Below are 20,918 nucleotides of genomic sequence, written 5' to 3' on the forward strand. Positions count from 1 at the left end.
TCTTCAACTCATCTGTCAGCCCTTTGCCCAGGTTCTGCACCCCAGGGTTCAAGGAGTGAAAACCTGCATTTCCAGTCAAGTTAAACGTGACCATTGATCTCATTTCTAGCGGATTATTTAAGGGCTAGGTGCCCTGTTTTTCTTTTCTCTGTAATTTCATTTGTCATATTACAAATACAGGATCATATTTTTCACCTGGTACTTAAAGCTAAACTTAAAAAAAAAAAAAAACTTTCTTTAACTTATTAAAATTTATACTATTATATCTTAAACTCAAGGGTAAACTATTAGTAGATACAAGGACCTCTAGTGGTGCAGTGGTGAAGTAATTTGGCTGCTAACCAAAAGGTTGGTAATTTGAACCCACCAGCTGCTCCGTGGAAGAAATATAAGCAGTCTGACTCCAAAGATTTACAGCCTTGGAAACTCAGTGAGGGTCACTATGAGTGGGGATCGACTCGATGGCATTGAGTTTGGTTTTGTTTGGTATTAATAAATACATGATTTTGTAATTCCATGTTTTGTCTTTACATATTTATGCCTCATAGACTTGGACTATAGAAAAAGAAAGTAATATTATTTGTTTTTCTGTTTTAGGTAGGCAGGGGAAATATCTCAGTAAGAGAGCTGGATTTATTTATCAGTGTACTCATAAGTTTTAAGATAGTGACACACTGACAGGAACAGAGCCAGGTGAACAGGATGCCTGAAAACACCTGCTGAAAATTTATCTGCTGAATTAATGTCAGATCTTTAACATCAAAACACCATATGTTCTCATAACGTTAGTCAACTTCTGCCTTTTTTCTAGAACCCTTCTTATTTGACTACTCAATTTTTTATGAATATTTCAGGCTAGCATTTGTTGACCATGTTTTATGAATAAAATAAATCACATATATTATTTCAGTTAATCCTCATGCCAACGCTGAGGTTCATTAGAGCCATTTTATAGAAAAGAAATGACACTTAGTATGGTTAAATCTCTTTTTCCTAATTATGCAGAGTTTAAGAGGCAATGCCGAATTTGAAATGAAATCTTAGCCAACTACAGATTCTACACCCTTTTCCAAATTCTACACTTATAAGGAAATAAGTTGTTCCTTATTTGCTTGGAAAGATAATGTTCTTGCTTCATAGACTTTAATGTGACCATCCTTGTCATGGACCATATATATATCAGCACTTCATACACTGAAAATTACATTATTTCCTCTGAGCTTCTTCTCTCTTACCAGTTCAAAAATAATGAAATTTCATGCTTAAACTGCAGTCAAATTGCTTTATTTCACTTCAGGAATTTGCTGTAAGGGATTTTTGCTAAATAACTACTCCATAAAATATAATGAACTATATGGATGTGGTAAATGTATGTATCAGACCATGTTAGATACAAATACACTGCTACTGTCTCAAGTAGGGTAATGGTAAATGCATAATGTTTGTTTAATTATCTTACATTCCTCCCATTTGTTCCTTCAGAACAATGTGATGGCTCCAAAAATTAGGCTTAACAGAATTGAATTTGCTTCAATTTAGTTAGTTCTGTACTACGCACAGGTACACAGCTGAAGACATCCATTGATTTTATTTTTCTTTCTTTCTTTCTCATTTTCTCCCTTTCCTGGCCTTCTTTCACATGGAGGTTATATTTCAGAATTATTTTTCTCTCTGTTGAATTCCAGTTAGTGGTGGTGGTGCTTTTAGGCATCAAAGTTTGAGATCCACTGCCCTGGTCTTTAGTAAAGGTTTGTTTAAAAATTCCCATTTTCTGTAACTCTGCTGTTGAGTGAGTTATAGTAACACACCCAGTTATACACATGACAAGTGTGTTAAGAGGGAGGTGCCCAGCCTTGAAGATTTGTGGGTGAGAAGTGAGTGGTCAGTGGAAGTTAGTAATAGCTTGCATAGGGGAAAGTGGCTTGACAGAGGAGGAGAAAATGGAAGTCACAGACTGAGTTTGATTTTATTAAAGGAGATGACCCATTTCCTAACAATCCTATAATTTGTGGTTCAAATAAATGGCACATTTAGGAAGCTAGGAGTCCCTGGGTGGTACAGTTAATATGCTTGGCTGCTAACCAAAAGGTTGGAAGTTTGAGTCCACCCTGAGGCACTTTTGAAGAAAGGCCTTTCCATCTACTTCTGAAAAATCAGCAATTGAAAACCCCATGGAACACAGTTCTACTCTGACACTCCTGGGGTCGCCATGAGTTGGGGTTGACTAGATGGCAACTGGTTGACTGATTTTAGGAGGTTAGCCAGAAAAAGGTGAGCTTGAGTGACAGTGATATACAAAAATAGTGATAAAATAAAATAATAAACAAATAAAAATAAGTTTCCCATGGAGATCTCCATTGAAAGAATGGAAATGGCAGGGATTGTGTTCCAACGAGAGAGTTCCTTCAGGCTGTTCTGGTTACCTAGTGCTGCTCTGACAAGAAATATACCACAGATGGGATGGCCTTAACAAACAGGAGTTTATTCATACAATTTGGAGGCTTTAAGTCCAAGTTCAAAGTGCCAGGCTCTAGGTGCTGGGTGAAAGCCCAACTCTGCCTCCTGCTCCTGGCCCACTGGGGCTAGAAGTGTTTCTTCACTCAAACAGCTGCTGGCTGCTGAGGCCGAGAAGCCCCAAGGTGGATATGTAAAAAGGCACAGTCCCGATATTACCAAACTACATGGCAGGTCATTAACTTAAGTCCACTGTAATTCCCAAGGTCGGCAGAACATAGCAAGCTGCTGAGCAATGACACAGCTACATGCAGGGTCCAAGCATTCCATAGGCTAGAGACCATTCCCAAGGCTTTTCCTTATAGACAGGAAGCAGACCACATCTCAAAGGCAGCTACTTAGCTGCCTGTGGTAGATCCCACCATGGAGTTGATTGCCAGTCTCCTCATGGGAAATAACTACTACTAGCCACCCAGCCAAGTTGACACAGAAACATAACCATCACAAGGCCATTCTAGAAGAAGAGTCTGGCTGACTAAGTATCAAAGAAGATTGATTTAAGATGAATAAATTACTGAGTAGGGACATAATAATGTAGTTGGTATCTCAGCCAAGACCAAAAACCCAAACCCACAGCTTTTGAGTTGATTCTAACTCATAGCAAAACTGCAGGACAGAGTAAAATGGCCTATAGGGTTTCCAAGGCTGTAGATCTTTACAGAAGCAGGTGGGCACATCTTTCTACAGCAGAGCAGCTGGTGAGTTTGGACTGTGGACCATTCAATTAGCACCCAAGTGTTTAACTACTTTCAGTCAGGACGGTGACTGAAAACATTGAGAAAAAGTGGAATGAGTCAAAGCAGATTTCCACACTCCTGTAGGAAGAGACAATATACATTTTCACTTAGAAGTTCTTCATTTTCTTTGACTTCTTGGTATTCCTTGATTTATGTATTTAAGTAAATTAGTTGTTGTGGTGTTACTATAAATAAATAGCCTGTGTGCAGTCACTGGTGATTATTCTCTGGCCTTATATTAAACTCTGAAATCCTAAAGATGCTGGTGCCTAAAGCTTAATGGCTTTGATGCAAGCAGAGCAAGTATTAGAGTCAACCAACCCAGGGGAACCAAAGAAGGGAGGGTCCCAGCTGGAGCAAGGAGTAACTGGAAGCCTTCCCCTCAAGGCCCCTCTCTCCTTCAGGATAGGAATGTAAGAAACCCGTCTGGGAGGCCGATTTTCTGTTATCAGAGAGGCAAACGCTCTCCCTCAACCCCAGGTCTCTGCATGCATTTGATGGTACCATGAACTCCTCCAGTTCTTCTTACTTGCGTATAGCACTTGTGTAGGGGTCCCTGGTGGGAGCCTGTGTTCACACAGTGGACCAGAAGCAGCAGCATCACCTGGGAGCTTGTGAGAAATGCAGACTCTGAGGGCCCTCCACAGAAAGACTGAATTCCAATCTGCATTTTAACAAGATCCACAGGTGATTCATGTGCTTATAAAAGTTTAAGAAACACTAGCCTAAGGTACAGGGAAGTTTCAAAGCTACAGCCAGCCTTTGATTAGCTAGAAAACTCTGTAATTCAGTTATGCATCCCATTTATGCAGGAAGGTTCACAGCCTGGCAGCCAGAGACTGAATAAGGGGATGGGGGTATGCAGGTTTACACCATTTTTATAATAACTAAGGAGATGGTACAGCTTATGTTGCATATACAGAGCTGCTTCTTCAATGTGTAAGTTAACTGCACTGGCTCTGATAATGCTCTGTCTTTGGGAGAGGTAGGTGCCTGCTTTCACAGCTCCCATCTATAATAGTAAGAAGTATTCTCATTGTGCACCTCATTGTAGTGAGAATATCTTGAAGAGAATCAAACCTGGAGGCTAAAGGCCCCCTGGACTTTCCTCCTGAAGTCCTCAGAGGTGTCAATCAAGCCCGGAACTTTGCAAGCCTGGTTGTTCATTAGAAACACCTGGAGAGATTTTAAAAATTCCAGTGCCCAGAACCACCTTAGACCAGTTCAATGAGAATCTCTGGGTGTGAGGCTTTGAGCATGGGCATTTAAAAATATATATATTTATTTATTTTGTTGTTGAGAATAAACACAGCAAAACATAAACCAATTCAACAGTTTTTTGGGTACCATTTAGTGACACTGAGTACATTCTTCTAGTTGTACAACCATTTTCACCCTCCTTTCTGAATTGTTCCTCCTACATGAACATAAACTCACTGCCCTCTAAATGTCCTATCTAGTCTTTCGAGTTGCTGTTGTCAATTTGATCCCATATAAATAGATCTTAAAAGAACATAATGCTCAAGTGAGACATTGTTTACTAGTTAAGCTAAACTATTGTTTGGTTTAAAGAAGACTTCAAGGGATATTTTTGGCTTAAGGGTTAAAGATTATTTTAAGGCAATAGTTTTAGGGGTCCATCTAGCCTCCATGGCTCCAGAAAATCTGGCATCCATAAGAATTTTAAATTCTGTTCTGCGTTTTTGCCCTTTTGATCAGGATTCTTCTAAGGAATCTTTGATCAAAATGTTCAGTAATGATGGCGGGACACCATCCAGTTCTTCTGGTCTCATGACAAAGGAGGCATATATTCATGGAGGCAATTAGCCACACATTCCATATCCTCCTCCTATTCCTGACTCTCCTTCTGTTGCACTAGGTGAATAGAAACCCATTATTGTGTGTTACATTGTGGCTTGCAAGCTGTTAAAACTCCAGGCACTACATAACAAACTAAGAGGTAGAATCATGTTATTAGGTCAATTAACTAGAAAGTCCCATGACATCATGGGCATTTTTTAAAAATTCTTAAGGTATGCAGGTTATCCTGGAATAGATCAGGATTGGGAAATGCACTGTTGCGTTGTAACATCCAGAGACCAGGTGAGGTGGGATTTAGAGGTCCTCTAGGCCAATATCAGGAGGTGGAGGTCCATAGTGTAAAGAGATTACAGAGCCAAGAAGACAGGGAAGTGTGGTTACAAACAAGGTTTATCCATCAGGAGTCTCTAATGAAGAATTTGATTTGTTTTGGTGCTTTCCTGTAGATTAAGTGGATAGTTGAGGAGCCTACAATCATAAACTTTTCCAAATAAAAATTTTAATTGCTGTTGTTGCTATTTGTTGTTGTTAGGCACTGTCGTCAGTTCCAACTCATAGGGACCCTGTATACAATGGAATGAAACACTGCCTGGTCCTGCACCATCCTCACAATCATTGTCATGGTTGAGTACATTGTTGCAGCCACCGTGTGAATCCATCTCAATGAAGGTCTTCCTCTTTTTAAAATTCATTTTAGGTACCCTCAACCCCAAAGTATAATTAAATCTACCTTTAACCGCCCCTGTGCTTGTGTGGTGTAGAGAAAGAGAAATGTAGACATAAAAGGAAGCTTGGCTTTCCCAATATTTGGAGTTTCTTTGAAATCCATGCACTTGTTGGGAACAATATATTATTGAGGAGTCTGCAACCAGGCTCTGGTGGTGTAGTGCCTAAAGCATTTGACTGCTAACCAGAAGGCTGGCGGTTCAAACCCACCAACCACTGCTCGGAACGAAGATTGGGCAATCTATTTCTGTAGATATGATGCCTCAGAAACCCAAGGAGGGGTTGTTATGAGTCAAATCCAACTCAAAGGCAGTGAGTTTGGTTTGGGGTTGCAACCAGGCTTTCTGGGCAGGGTCCCCACAGAAGCTGAATGAGAGCATAGATGTGGAGGTTGGGCTGGTGGAAGGTGTCAGGGAGTAGCTGCCAGGTATAGCTCTGAAGTACACGTGGGATAAACCTCTCCTGACATATACCAAGCAGTATTTTTTAAACAGCTGGTTGCAATCCATTAGCTCATCATGAAATCTATTTTAAAGGTCACTTCAGTATTTTTAAGTAGGATGAAATAATGTGGAAAGGACTACATGAGGAAATATCAGAGATCAGAGTCCATCCCCTATGTAATGATAATTATTGTTTTGTGACACTTTGGTTGATGGTCTATTCGTATTTGTATGTAGGTATTGGGTCACAATGGAAATCCTATTCTCCGCCCCCCTCCCCCCCCCGTGATTATGGGCAAAGGATTTGAAAACCTGTGGGTTACATTTATCTGTGGCAGAATAAAAAATAAATTTTATGGGACTTGGTCTGTGGGTGCAGCGCTCTGTAGTGCTGTGAGATGGGCCACAGAGAAGAGAAGCCATAGTCTTAGCCAGAGTTCAGAGCCCAGAGAGGGCAACACTCACAAGCAAAGTTGAAAGTATCACAACATGTGAACTTGTGTTAAGTGGTATGAATTAGCCATTATTTGCAGCACAAATTCAGAGAAAGGCAAGGTCACTAGTATCAGTGTGGTTAAGGTGGTGAGAACCAAGCTTCCACCATACACTCAGTTTTTCTTAGTAACTAGGTGCCATCGAGTCGACTCTGACTCATGACTAAACCATGTGTGTCAGAGTCAAACTGTGTTCCATAGGGTTGTGATCTGTTGGAAGTAGATCACCAAGCTTGTCTTCTGAGATGCCTCTGGGAGGACTCAAACGTCCAAACTTTCTGTTAGCAGCTGAATGCATTAACCATTTGCACAACACAGAGATGCTTTTTTCTTTTACTACATTTGGTATTCAGTATGATGGGCTTACATGCCACAAAATAATTTTATCACTTGTCTAGATTTGGTTTTTATTTTATAAGATTTCTTCATTTGAGATGCAATGGCTTTCTCCCAGATTTCTACTGTATGCATTTTCCATGAATGTTAGTATGGTATTCTTTGGGAGAATCAAACACACATAGCTTGCCATATATATATATATATATATATATATGAATTGATGGTGACTTAACATTACAAAAGAAACCTTTGCATTTTTGTCTTCCTTGTGTAATCCTCAAATCTGAGTGCATTTTGAATTAAGTCTATCATAAAAATATGCTTAAATACAAAAATATGCTACATTCTCCAGATAGTGTATTATATATTGCATAAATGGAGGACTGTCTCTTTTTAATTTACAATCATTGATAAAATCAGGACTTCTCTAATTGCTCATCTTAATTAATTAATTAATTAAGTAAGTAATTTTTAAAGGAAGGTACCAGGAGTCTAATACTCTCAATAGGAAGCATCAACAAAAAAAAGTGAAATATCCTGCTATCCCATGTTGGGTAGATGCAAATGCTATCCTGGCAACAAAGATGGCCAATAAAGAAACAGCACTAAAGGTCTGGGCAGGCACCCAAATTATGAAACCATTTCCTGTCTTCACACACGTTGACTTGGCCAATCAGTTGAGATAATCACAGATCCACTGAAGATGCAGGTGGCAATTCTGTCTGCAAAATCTCTGCATTTACTATTTATTTTAAGTAGCCTTCTCCAAGGCTGCAGGGAGGACACAAAGGCTGGAAACAGTGAAGGAGGTGGCCAGACAGCTGCTGAGGGAGAAGTGCCCAGAATGGGTAATGACTGTCACTTGCTCTTGAGACCCTGCAGGAAGTGCAGAGAAGAAACCAGGGAGTCCACCACCACAGAGCCCCTCCACTGTCTCTGCTCAGGACCCTGCTCCCGGCAACTCTTTGGAAAGGAGCACCAGGTAGAGGGTGGTGGAGAGTGACTGATTGTGGTGGTTTTCAAAGTCCCCCATACCCTGGAAGAGGTGTTCCAGTGGTTTGGTGTCTAAAAGAGTATTACCACTAAAAGGTAAAAGCATATGAATATCTTCTTCCTTTCAGAAGGAAGCCTGAGTCACTACTAAGTCAGGGATTTGATGTTTTCAGCTTGTTTGCAAAGCCTGTTGCCATTGGATTTTTCCTTCTACTTGAGCTGAATTATAGTCAAGATGGACTTTTCCAATGGACGCTTGTAAAGGATATTGAGGAGTCAGCCTGATATCCCGGTGACAAGCTATGTATTACTTTGTTGATCTCTCAAGAATGCTTCTAATATTGATGAACAATGACTTCTCCAATTTCTCTTTGATCTATATGATAATATACAGCACTTTGACTTCACAAATTGTTTTTACTTCCATAATCATATTTGATCTTTGCAATAATCTTGAGAGAAAAGTTGAGCAGATGTTATTATCTCTTATTATGGAAGAGAGAGCTGAGGCAGGGAAACGTGACAGAAGTCTCCCTCATCTACTGAGTTAGCAGAGATGGAATGAATCAGATTATTTTGCCTTCCAGCACCACAGCTTTCCGGGATCTCACACAGCGAGGACAGAGCACTCATGAAACCAGGAGTGAGTCCACTATCCCTGGGGGCTGGTGAGCCCCTTGTTCCTCCCCATGGAGCAGTGAATCTCATCAATGCAAAAGCAAGAGAATGTGCATACACTGGGTAGCCTGTGATGGTGCCTGTGAAGCGCAGGGGCTTGTGTCCTGCCGCCTGACTGAGCAATGATTGTAGACAGCAAACATGGGTATGTTTGCTAAAATGGGCTGCCTTATCACAGGATTGAAAGAGGCAAAGTTGTGAGGAAATAACAAAGCACTGGATGCACAGATCTGAAGGTCAAATTGTGGACTGCCACTTATTACCTAGAAGACTTTAGGCACCTCTCTCAGCCTCAACTCCTCTTCTATAAAATGAGGTTGAGTAGTGTACCTAAGGAGTCTCTGTTGTTGTTGTTGTTGTTATTTGTCATCGAGCCGGACCCGACTCATAGCGACCCCTCCTTGGGTTTCCAAGGCAGTAGTATCACTACGGAAGTAGATTGCCCAACCTTCATTCAGAGGAGTGGCTCTAAGTGGTGCAAATAGTTAACACGCTCAGCTGCTAACTGAAAGACTGGAGGTTCCAGTCCATGCAGTTGTGACTTAAAAAAAAGGTTTGGTGATCTACTTCTGAAAAATCAGCCGTTGACAATTCTATGGAGCACAGTTCTCCCTGACACAACTGGGGTCACTGAGAGTCATAATCAACTTGATGGTAAATTTATTTTTTCTTTTTTTTTTTAGCTTACTAAAGGTTACTAGTAGGTCCTTGGGTGGTGTAAATGAATACTAACCAGAAAATTGGCAGTTCAAATCCATCCAGCAGTGTTGTGGAAGAAGATTGCCCACCTAGTAATGTACTTCTGTAAGTACATTGGAAACTCCATAGAGTACAGTTCTACTCTGAAACACATAAGGTCACCATGAGTGGGAACTGACTCATTGGCAGTGGAAAACATAAATCTTCTGCCATACAGATTGCAGCCAAGGGAATCCTATGGAGCACTTTTACTCTGTCACATAGGAAGTCACCATGAATTGGAATCAACTAAATAGCAATATATATTTTTTTCTTTTTTAAAATAAAGTTTACAGCAACTAATGGGAGCTCTGGTAGCGTAGTGCCTAAGGCACTTGACTGCTAACCAGGAGGCTGGCAGTTCAAACTCACCAGCCATCTCCTCGGAAGGAAGGTTAGGCAATCTACTTCCATAGTGATATTGCCTCGGAAACCCAAGGAGGGGTCACTATGAGTTGGGTCCGACTTGACGGCACATAACAACAACAACGGCAGCAACTAATAGTAAGTAGAGAGGGCATGGTTTGAACCTAGATCTAACTCTTCACACTCACCATGCTGTCCCCAGGAGGTCCCAGAAAATTACCAATGACCATGTACTATGGCTCCCCAAAGGGAACTTCATCAGATGGAGAAGGCAATGCCCAAATGGTGCCTCCACGTCAAGTGAACTCTGGCTCCCAGGGAAGGAAGGAAGGAAAAGAAAAGGGAGGAGAAAAATGTCAAAGGAGGGAGAGGTATTGGGATAAGACAACCAGAAGAATGAGGGGAAGGGAAATGAAGAAAAGAAAAAAAATGGTAAAAGAAAAATGTGAAAGCAAGCCAATCTGTCATTATTCATCTCTATGGATTCAAGGAGAACTACACTAGTTTCTCTCTCTGGGCAAATAGCTCTAAAGCTACCAATCTCCTACTCCTCAAAATGGGAACTTCTTCTCTCCAGTTCTATCCCCACTTTCAGTATCCTTAGATGGTGATTTATTTCCAACTTATCTCACTTAACATATAATGGAACTTTATTTCTGGAGGAAGAGTTTGTGTTTTCTTAAGGTAGAAGTGCTGGTAGTGTAGTGCCTAAGGCACTTGACTGCTAACCAGAAGGCTGGTAGTTCAAACCCACAAGCCACTGTTCAGAAGGAAGTTTGGGCAATCTACTTCCATAGCGATAGTGTCTTGAAAACCCAAGGAGGGGTCGCTATGAGTCAGATCTGACTTGATGGCAGAGATTTTTTTTTTAAGGTACCAGTAGACAATATGAATGATTTTTATGCATGCAATGCCATGTGAATTATGTTAAATTTCATGAGATTGACAGCAAAGATAAAAAATTGGGACAAAAATGGTGTTGATAATAGCAGTAATTCAAGGTACTCTGATTTCTACTTGTGCATCAATTCTGTCACAGTGCAATAGCCTTCTCACTGGTGTTTTTGTCTAGTCATTGGAGTACAAGTGGTCATGAACATATGTTGTAATTTAATCTGCATTTATCATGAAAACCTTTAATTCTAAAATTGTGGTGCTTGAATATATCATGTGAAACTTGCTTATAGACTGTGCATGTGTGAGCATGATTCAATTCATCAAACTCCACAACTAGCTCAGCTAACTGGGCTGCCCAGGTGGGTGGTCTTCCTTCCTTCTCACTCCTTGTATTTTCCTTTTCAATGTAGGGCACTTGCTCAAAAGAGAGTACACTGTTCAAGAGAAGTAGAGTGAGTTACAGTTTCTCCTAGAATCTCCAAAGAAGCATATCCAGGTTTATCAGTGGAAAGTCACTTGGATCATATACAAGTATCAGTAGGTTTCTCGGTTTACACTTGGCTCCCTGTTGAACATAGGGTCACTATGAGTCAGAGCCACCTTGATGGCACCTAACAACACAACAACAACTCTAACCTAGAGATTAGTAGTTCAAACCCACACAGCAGTGCTGTGGAAGAAAGGCCTGGTGATCTGCATTCATATAGATTACAGCCAAGGAAATCCCATGCAGCATTTCTACTCTGTCACAAAGGAAGTCACTGTGAGTTGGAATCAACTCAATGGTAATTTTTTTCTCTTTTTTAAAAATAAATATCAGCAACCAAATATGCCTTTCTGATGATGTAAAATCCATGGATTTCCAGAATTGCTGCCTAGGATTATGGGTTTCAGATTAATTAGAAAATAATTTCAATTGTTGCTCCAATAGATTATGAAACTATTTCCATAACAGCCAAGATTTTAAGACCATTGCTACCCTTGTTGAACATGTTTTACTTTATAGAAATTAAATTGCAAAAGTAAATACAATTTCTTAGGTTGTAACCAGTGTTTTGATATTCTACTCCTAAGAAGATGAAGGCAAATCAATTTTATAAATATGACATCTCACAAGAAAATGTTAGATGCACAATGTCAGCTGAAAGATGTCAAACTGTTATTTTCATATCTGTATAATGGGGGAAAAAAAAACTAACCAAAAAAGCAAAAACAAAGCAACTTTATGACATCCCACTTTGATATCTCTTACTGTTTTTTTAAAAGTCATTTGTGTTTGTGTTCTTTTCTTGTCTACACAAAGTTCTGATTCATTAGCAAGTGTTTTATAATAGGATCACCATATAAAATACCAAACAACAGGTGAAGTGATGACAATCAGAAGAAAAATGAAAGTTCTTTCTTGAGGTATTTTTGCATTAGCCAAAAATGATGTGTTCCAAAGCCTAGAAATCCTAGCTCAATTATTCCTTGTGCAGAGGCCCAGAAAATGTCTCCATAACTTAGGGAGATTTATCTGGATATTGGCAGACTAATATTTTACTTTTAACAAATAATTTAGAGTATTTACTATGTACTAGGCAATGTGCTGGGGTAAACAGAGCTATAGCCCTCAATTGGAAGATGATCAGAGTCTAGAGAAAGCCAAACATTTATATAAATTATAATGTGAGCAATAATAGAGGTGCCATGCTATAAGTGCTGAATAAATATATGTCTAATGTTAAGAGGAGGAGCTCTGGTAGCATAGCGCCTAAAGCACTTGATTGCTAACCAGAGGGCTGGCAGTTCAAACCCACTAGCCACTCCTCAGAAGGAAGGTTGGGCAATCTACTTCTGTAGTGATACTGCCTTGGAAACCCAAGGAGGGGTCGCTATGAGTCAGGTCGGACTTGACGGCACATAACAATAACAACAATGTCAAGAGGTGACCTGAAAAAGAGAGTAAGCTACCTTCCCCGGGTAGATGCCAAAAGCCAAACCAGTTGCCATTCATTGATTCCAACTCATGGCGACCCTGTATGTGGAGGCAGGAGTAAAGAAAAAGTCAGGTCAAGGGGGAGTGTTGTGCAAACTTGCAGAGAGGAGGAACAGAGTCTCCAGGAATAAGGAAAGGTTTTCCAGGGGGAAGAAAAGGGAAAAGAACATTCTTTCTGGTTGAGGGACAGTGAAGGGTAGAGGCCCAGAGGAGATGTGGGACACAACAGTGTGCTCAGAGAGTCTACAGGCAACTGAAGAGAAGGCTCAAGAGGCCAGCAGGAGCAAGATCATGGAGAGCTTTAGTTTCATGCAAAGGCATTGGGGTTTTCTGACTTAACCAGGGAAGTAATGTGATCAGATTTGTTTCTGGAGAGATCAATTTAGCAGCAGTCTCTAGCACGGATTTTGGGATTTGGGAAGAGGCAAAGTTGGAGCCTAGGAAATGATGAAGAGACAATGCAGTGATCATTGTTCTGAGATAAGAAGGTCTAAAAGGGAATCCAGATGGAATTGCAGGCTTAGAAGTTCATGGTGAATTGTGTGACTAGATAGGGTGTTCTGAGGTATACCCAAGCACCAGAAAAGAGGGAGTAAAGGGGCAGAGTTGTGAAGAAAGCAGCCAAAATGGGAAGCTAGTGCCCATGACTTCTGACTAGGAGTTACTTTATTTGTATGAGAAAAGACCCAAACTTAGATAGGGGGAAAAAATCTAAAGGTAAATTAAAATAAGGATTAAACATTTATTGGGCAGCTTTTTGGTATGGGGCACTGTGCCAGGCAATATTGTATTTTTGTTGTTGTTTGTTTTTCTGTTTATGATTCCCTGGGGGGCACAAATGATTAAATGCTCAGTTACTAACTGAAAGATTGGTTGTTGGAATCTACCCAGAGGTACCTTGGAAGAAATGCCTAGTGATCTATATCTTAGAAGATCATAGTGTCGAAAACTGTACCCAGCACAGTTTTACTATGACACACATGAGGTTACCATAATTTGGAATCTACTCAATAGCAAATTGTTTTGGTTAATTTTTCTTAATTAACCTTCACAGTAGCCATGATTGACAGATGCAGAAATTGAGGCTCAGATAAAATAACTTGTCTGAAGTTCCATAACTTACAAGGATAAAATGGGAATGGGGTTTGGTCACCAGAGCTGTGCAATTCTTAAGGCCATATTGAAAGTCAGATCAAATAAGAAGGAGAAGGCCCTTTCAAGCTGGTTCTCATGTCCAACTCCAGCTGACTGTTAGTGTTGAGGAGCCCACATTCTCTCAACAAGTCACTCACTTGTCAAAAAACTATAGCCAAGGAAGTAAATCTGCTACTGGTCAGTGAAGGTTACTTATTGCTAGTTTAGCCAGTCAACTTGGCTCTGGGTCTCTATTTCCTTGATGCTGTGCTGCCACAGCTGAGAACGTTCTTTTTCTTCTAAAATAAAGGAAGGAACACAGTAGCTATACTAAAATAAATTCCAATTAAATTAAGGAGTTAAAAATAAAAAATAAAACCATAAAAGTTCTAGAAGAAAATCTCTGTGTGTGTGTGTGTGTGTTTTGTTTTAATAATCTAGGAGTAAGGATGGCCTTTTAAAGCATGACACAAACCCCAAAGGCTGATATGTTTGACTACATAAGAACTAAACATTTCTGGAAAAATATAACTTGCCAATAACATACTAGACAGAGACCATTTTCTTGATATATGAATAAAGAGTGCTAACACATAAATACAAAAAGATCAACAACCCAAGTGAGAAATGAATAAGTTCATAGAAAGTTGAGAGAAAAAAGAAACACAAGTGAATTTTAAATATATAAAAAGAGAAATATTAAAACTACATTAAAACATCACTTTTTATTTTAAAAAAAGAGTTTTATATTACTGTTCATTAGTGATATGGAAAATAGGCATTCTCAAATATTATCTTATTACAGGGTGATTTGGCAATATTCATCAAAATTTTAAATGAAAATTCCATTTGACCCTGCAATTTACTTCTAACAAGTTCTCCTATAAATATACTTGGCACATGTATATAAAAATATATATATCATGGATATGAGCTCTGGTAGCATAGTGGCTAAGGCACTGGACTGCTAACCAGAAGGCTGGAGGTTCAAACCCACCAGCCACTCCTCGGAAGGAAAGTTGGGCAATCCTACTTTCGTAGTGATACTGCCTCGGAAACCCAAGGAGGGGTCGCTATGAGTCGGGGACGACTCAGCGGCACAGAACAACAACAACATGACCTGCTGATATGACCTAGTTTCCAAGATATATTATTAAATGAAAAAGCAAGATGAAGAGCAATGTATATATCACTATCTCATTTTTGTGTATACTTGTATATACAAAGACTCTTAGGATTCATGAGGGGCGCAGATAAGTGCCACTACTAGCCAAAAGGCTGGCAGTTCAAATCTACCCAGAGGGGCCTCTGAAGACAAGTCTGGCTTCCAACTCAATGACAACTAACAACAGTTAGGATGCATAGAAAACTGTTCAAGGCAGAAGAACTAGAGGACATGTAATGAAGGGAGATTTACTTGTCATTATGTACCCCTTTTTACTGTTGAAACTTTTTAATTATGGACATTTATTCCATCTTCAAAAATAAAAGTAGCAAAGTAGGGATGAGAATGAGAAATAACACACAGGAAGGATAGAGTACAGGAATAATAGAAAAACAGATTATCACTCCATTCCCCTTTTATCTCGGGCCAGATTCAAGGCTCCTGGAGCCTCTGCAGTTATACAGTCAACCCTAATTTAGGCTTGGTGAGTTTGAACTGCCAACCTTCTGGTTAGCCGTCAAATGTCTTAGGCACTGTACCACTAGAGCTCCTTAAGGAAACATGGAAACTTAGACACAAAAAATTAATCATGAAATCCAGGGACAAAACTGGCCTCCTGTGAGGAAGTCACAAATCATATGCAGTACTATCTTGTCATTTTTCTTAACTGAAGCACAAAGCAGCTTTCAAAATGATCACTCACAATGTAACTATTGCTTTTGCATTTTACCAAATGGGTCTGTAGCACAATGGCTATATTTTTTTCTGAAAGAAAAATCAGGTTTGACTATCGGACAGAAAACACTGCATTTTCAAGGAGTTTAGAATTTATTGAGTATCAGGGATCTTAGTCCCATTTGGCAGGTGGAGATACTTTTCACTAAAGATGGTAAGGTATTCTCTGCAAAAAAGCTGTGTTTATAAAATAATGAATCATGGCAAATATTAGTTGAAACTCATAGCGACCCCTCCTTGGGTTTCTGAGGTGGTATCTCTATGAAAGTAGATTGCCCAATTTTCCTTCTGAGAAGTGGCTGGTGGGTTTGAACCACCAGCTTTCTGGTTAGCAGCAAATGCCTTAAACACTACTCCACCAAAACTCTTTTTTTGTTTGTTTGTTTGGTTTAGTATTTACTGAGAATTAGGGATCTTAGTCCTATCTGACAGGTAGAAATATTTTTTCACTGAAGATGGTAAGGCACTCTCTGTACAAAAGCTGTGTTTATAAAGCAACGAATCATGACAAATATTGGTTGGAACTTACCCGCACATTAGGGGAAGCACTATTCTACTAGATACCATGAAGAAACGAAGTATAATTCAGAAGGTTAAAGGGACAACAAATAAAGAGTTTCATTTCATGAAAAGAAATTAGATGACTAAATTTGGTGGAAACAGTTTGATGTGGGATCCTTGTGTGAAAGCAAGAAAAACTTGATGTGACAACTACTCATACCTGATCTACTTACTCATATATAAAGTTTCATTAATGATTTTTTATATTTTAAAATACACTGTTCAGATATAGGAATGCCCACAATCTCCAATGAAGAATTCAAATAATTAAAGCCCAGAAAGAACTTCTTTTTTTTTTTTTTCAACTAACTCATTTTACTTTCAAAACCCACATACTATCCATACATTATTTTTTTCTGTAACTTTTGACAGGAGGCAGAACTGATCAATCAAGAATAAAATGCCAAGATTGGGTCTGTTTATTGCTGTTGTTAGCTGCCATAGTGTTGGTCCCCCAACTCATGGTGACCTCGTGGGCAACAGAACGAAATACTGCCCATCCTGTGCTGCCTCCATGATGGATTATGGATTGAACCATCGCGATCCATAGGGTTTTCATAGGCTGATTTTTGGAAGCAAATCACCAGGTCTTTCTTAGTTCATATTGGTCTGGAAGCTCTGGAACTTGCTCAGCATCATAGCATCAAGCCTACCCTGACAGATGGCAGTGGTAGCTATGTGTGAGGTGCATTAGTTGGGAATAGAACTGGGTCCAGTTCTTGGAAAGCAAGAATTCCACCACTGAACCACCACTGCCTCATAGACTATGCATCTATAAGTGACAAAATAGAGAAAGGCTGAAGTGAAGTCCCGTTGTATCCTAGTCTTAGACTCCCTGAGCTCAGGCACTTTCTGACAAGAGCAGAGACAATTTCCATTACCACTGATTTCTGTGTGGAAATAAAGCCCCTACTTTTAATTGTCTTACTCAGCTCAGCAGGTTTCAGAACACAAGACTATCTGGAAAATTTAATTCCTTGATGTCAAAACAGGTCCATGGGGTATTCATCAATTCTAGGGGTTTGCAGAAGTCTGGGTTTCAAGGACAAATAATATGTCTAAAAGACTCTGAGGAATGGTTATAAGGTTGTTAACTTTTATCTTGCCAAGTTATGACATTAACAAATATGCAAACAAAATGCCCACCATCATCTGCTATCACCAATGTTTCATAAATGAAAAATCCTATTACTACCACACACAAAAATGAAGAACATACTCTCTAAAGTTTACTTTAAACATCATGTTCATCACACTCTCATTTATGTAAAGTTATGTATGTATATATAAGTAAAATATTTAAAAAATGTCTTACAAAGGAATTAAAGGAGTATTGCTTACATGAATGTCTAGCTTTAAAAAATAAATATTCACTCTTTTCTATTATCTACTTTTGCTACATACCTTGAAATATTCTTTCAGAACCAGTGCAGGACCTCTGCTTGGTGACTGGGTGCCATGGATCTGCACAATACCCTCCTCAGGTTTTTTTTTTTTTTTGCCTTTCCCTGGCTTGACTGTTCTCTAGTTGCCTCTAGAGATGCCCTAACAGATATGGGATAGAGTAGACCTGCCCCATAGGGTTCCCAAAGGTGTAATCTGAATGGAATCAGATTGTCACATCATTCTGCAAGGGTTTGAACCACTGACCTCTCAGTTAGCAGCCAAGCGCTTAACTACTGCATCACCAGAGCTCCTACCAAACAGGTCAGCATTGCCAATATTGGGACAGCTAAATTTTTATTTTTGCCATAGGCAGCTTTGGTGGGAAGGGACCCTAGCTTTGGGTCAGAATTTTGAGGGTGGTGGATAGGTATAGAGAATAGAACACCGTGAAGTTAGGAGCGAGATACCATGAAAGCCCAGGTCAGCTAACTTTCATCTTCTCTATTTCTTTGACTCCTAGAGAGAGGTGACTCTCTCTCTCTCTCTCTCTCTCAGTCTCTCTCCATATGTATACAAACCAAACCGAACTCACTGTCATCAAGTGGCTGGTGGGTTTGAACCGCAAGGCTTCTGGTTAGCAGTCAAATGGCTTAGGCACTATGCCACCAGAGCTCCCATTTATACATGTTGTTACTTGCCGACGAATTGGATCTGACTCATAGCAACCCCTCCTTGGGTTTCCGAGGCAGTATCACTATGGAAGTAGATTGCCCAACCTTCCTTCTGAGGAGTGGCTGGTGGGTTTGAACTGCCAGCCTTCTGGTTAGCCTTAGGCACTATGCTACCAGAGCTCCTCATATATACATATATTTAATAAATTAATGATAGATCTAACTTGTTAAATCTTGCTTGAACACCACATTTCTCAAGGTAATGGGAATAACTGTAGCCTGATCTACCTCACTATGAGAGAATGACCTTTTAAAAATATATACAAATTATTGAATAGAAAATGTTTTTCAATCCAAGCTCTGAGTTACTCATTTCTAACTCAGCCATTTGGAAAATATGGTCCTAACACTTCTGATTACTTAAAGCAAATTTAGATGAATTCTAAGTCTCCTACCAAGGAGAAAATAAAGTGCCTGATATTAACACAAAACCCTTCCATTGTCCTTCAGATCTTGAATAGGTGAGTGGGATGTATTCACACCAAAAATAGTGCTATTTATTGTTACTTTTATATTTGTTCTTACCAGTGTGTGTTGGTTGTTGCTATTGTTGTTAATACTAAATTTAGTTGAGTGAATTTTGAAGAGTTATTCCCCACTTAGACACATTGAGGTTCATAGCCACTACCCTTGTCAATAGATTCCCCTCTGATTTTCAGTTTAAAGGCAGTAGGACATGAAGTTTGAGCTATATTATCAATTTTATTCCTATTTTTGGTGCTAATAAGCTTTAGTCATTCATTTATTCAACAAGTATTTATTGAAAACCTACTATGTGTTAGGCACCGTTCTAGGTGCAAGGGATACTTCAAGTAGCAGAATTGACAACATCCCTGCCTTAAAGGACCCTATGTTCCAGTGGGGAAGACATAAAAAAAAATTAAATAAATGTATAATATTACACACAGTCATGATAGGTGCAATAAAGAGAAATAAATGAGACAAGGAGATAGAGAATGACAGAGATTGTTATTTTAGATAGTGTGTTCAGAAAAGACATCAGAGAGAAGATAATATGTGAGCAGAGAATTGAATGAAGTGAGTGGGGGAGGCATGCTAATTGTTGGGAGAAGAAAATTCCAGGTAGTTGTTGTTGTTGTTTGACATCGAGTTGGACCCGACTCATAGCGACCCCTCCTTGGGTTTCCGAGGCAGTATCACTATGGAAGTAGATTGCCCAGTCTTCCTTCTGAGGAGTGGCTGGTGGGTTTGAACTGGTCAGCAGTCAAGTGCCTTAGGCACTATGCTACCAGAGGTCCTAAGGAAATAGCAAACGCAAAAGTCCTGAGGCAGGAACACGCTTGATATATTTAAGGAAAGGTGAGACTATATATCAGAGCTGTAGTATCGTGAACGGAAAGGACAGGGATAAGAATTGAGTTTGGAGAAGAGGCCGGATCTTGTAGAATCAGAATGGAATTTTGGATTTTATTCTAAGGGGGATGGGAAAACACTGAAGGTTTGAGTAGTGGTGTGGATGTGATTTGTGGTTTAAAAGGGTCTCTGTGACCTCTGAGGGAGGGAGAGAATCAGTGTAAAATCAGATGCTTGTAGCTGATAAGAAATGTTAGGACTTGTGAGTCCAACAGGCACCAGCTTCTTTCTTCATTTTGCTTGTAGTGTCTTCAGTCCACAAATCTACTTGCCCAAGTGTCTTCCCCCAGGGAGGATTGCCCTGTGAGTGGGCCTACAACAGCAGTGGTTCTCATATGCTGGTGTAAGCATGTAAGGCAACTGCATTTTTATTCCTAACTCTTTGCATTCTGGTCTCAGGTTTCCTTAAGGGGTTAACACTTCCATTTATTGGCTTGAGTCAACAGAAGGCCATATGAATCAGGTCCACAGCTGCTCTGTTAATATAATTCAGAAGAATCTTAGTTGTCTGAGAGTTTCCTTCCTAACCATTCAGCTTTTTAAACCAAAACCAAAATGGCAATGAGTCAGATCTCCTGATTCTTTGCACTATGAAAGAAGAGGAGCAGATAGGCCATATCTGTGGACCTCGGGGCCTTGTTGTATACCTCATCTTTCACTGACTACCTTTACGATGTCTGAGCAAGATCCTCCTACTGTACAGTTAGGATCTGTCCCTGAAGAGGCAGTATGTACTCTGGGCCACTAATCAATGACAGTGGTGCTCTTTCCAATCATTCACATTGTTGTCATTCACAGTGTGGTCTACGGTAGTGAAGTGGCCAATTCTGTTAAATAAGCTCCTATCAGAATCTCCTGAACATAACAATTATAAACTCTGGACAAATATTAAAAACAAATACATGAAAGCACTGAAGAGCAACCAAAAGAAGGTACATTCTAGAGGGTGTCAGGAGAAGTAATCTGACATAAGCCCTGAGCATCCCTGCACATTATTGCTGGGTATGCCTAGAATGCAAGGCTCTTTACTTGGGCCATCTCTCAGGGTTGAGATTGCTGTGAGAAATCTTAAGGGATAACATAGTATCTTCCTCAGGAAAAAAGAGTA

The 20,918-nt window shown here is 39.8% G+C and overlaps 1 protein-coding gene across 1 annotated transcript in view; it reads right to left on the reverse strand.

Moving 5' to 3' along the window:
• The window catches only part of KCNAB1 (potassium voltage-gated channel subfamily A regulatory beta subunit 1), a 593,583-nt gene that overhangs the window by 270,276 nt on the left and 302,389 nt on the right, over positions 1-20,918 (reverse strand). The gene's annotated exons all lie outside the window — the stretch shown is intronic.

This window comes from Orycteropus afer, unplaced genomic scaffold (genome assembly GCF_000298275.1).
Source record: "Orycteropus afer afer isolate SDZICR_OR568_19922 unplaced genomic scaffold, OryAfe1.0 scaffold00109, whole genome shotgun sequence".
In the NCBI taxonomy this organism is placed as follows: domain Eukaryota; kingdom Metazoa; phylum Chordata; class Mammalia; order Tubulidentata; family Orycteropodidae; genus Orycteropus; species Orycteropus afer.